We start from the raw sequence: 1,369 nt of genomic DNA, 5'->3' as shown, positions 1-1,369 counted from the left end.
ATGATTACTTCGTTTTAAACAAGCATAATAATAACTTAGCTACGAGACATTAATATAAAAAGGTTGAACATAACTTACAATGATTAAAAATAGCGTAGCGTTACACGGACAGAATTTCGACTTACACCCTTACAACATTCGCTAACATACCCTTATTATTAGAATTATAATTAAAATTAAAATATAAATTATAAATATAAATATATTACTTCGTATGAAGAGAAGAAAAAAAATGATCATATTTTGATCAGAATTCGGGTTGATTTATAGCCAGGAATGATTTTTGGGGCTCCGCGACTCGCGGCCAAATAGCCTTCAAACTCCGCGAGTCGCGGAGAGGTATTTTCACTTTACACCCTTGGAGTTTCTGGCTGCCGACGGTTTTAATAATATATATATAATATATATATAATTAATATAATTAATTATATATTATATTATATTTATATACATAGTTAACTTGTAATTTTTAGTCCGTTGCGTCGAGCGTTAAGAGTTGACTCTAGTCCCGGTTCCGGATTTTCGAACGTCCTTGCGTACAATTTAATATCTTGTACTTTGCGTTTTGAATCTTGTACTCTTGTGATTTCGAGACGTTTCTTATCAATAATTGGAACCTTTTTGATTGTCTTTTGTTCTTTTGAGCTTTTTGGTCGTTTGCGTCTTCAAATCGTCGAATCTGTCTTTTTTCTTCACCTTTTATTATTTAAACGAATATCACTTGTAAATAGAACAATTGCAACTAAAAGCTTGTCTTTCTTGAGGAATAATGCTATGAAATATATGTTCGTTTTTAGCATTATCAGTAGCTGTTGTTGTAGGAAAATTCTGCTAACGGTAGATGTCGATCCCAACTGTTTCCGAAATCAATAACACATGCTCGTAGCATGTCTTCAAGCGTTTGTAACGACCCTACTTTTTCCGTTATCTTTTACCGTTAACTATTTAATGACCGTTAACTGTTATTCGTGCCACGTCATTTCTATGACCTATATTATTATTTTTGTAATAATATATTAATTATTATGTGTTATATGAATATTTGTATTCATATCTTTAATTGTACGTTTCTACGTGTCGCGGATTTCTATCCGGCGAATCTTTTCGGTTTTCAAACCAACTGTCGAGCTTTTGAGATTTTTAGTTCTAATTATTTTAAATATGATATTTTAATGTCATATGATCATATTTAGTGTTTATATATTTTATTCGTCGCGTATTTGTTATCTCTCCGAAAAATCAATCGCGTAGTAGCATTTTCGCGTTTCAGGCTTCGTTCGAGCTTTCGGGCCACAAGCAATTGCAAGTAACATAAAAATGGGCCAAGAGGGACCCACCCATGTATGGGGGACGGCCTAAATCTCCCAAG

This window comes from Rutidosis leptorrhynchoides, chromosome 8, assembly GCF_046630445.1.
Source record: "Rutidosis leptorrhynchoides isolate AG116_Rl617_1_P2 chromosome 8, CSIRO_AGI_Rlap_v1, whole genome shotgun sequence".
In the NCBI taxonomy this organism is placed as follows: Eukaryota; Viridiplantae; Streptophyta; class Magnoliopsida; order Asterales; family Asteraceae; genus Rutidosis; species Rutidosis leptorrhynchoides.
The sequence above is the reverse complement of the archived record's forward strand: the minus strand, read 5'-3'. Positions refer to the sequence as shown.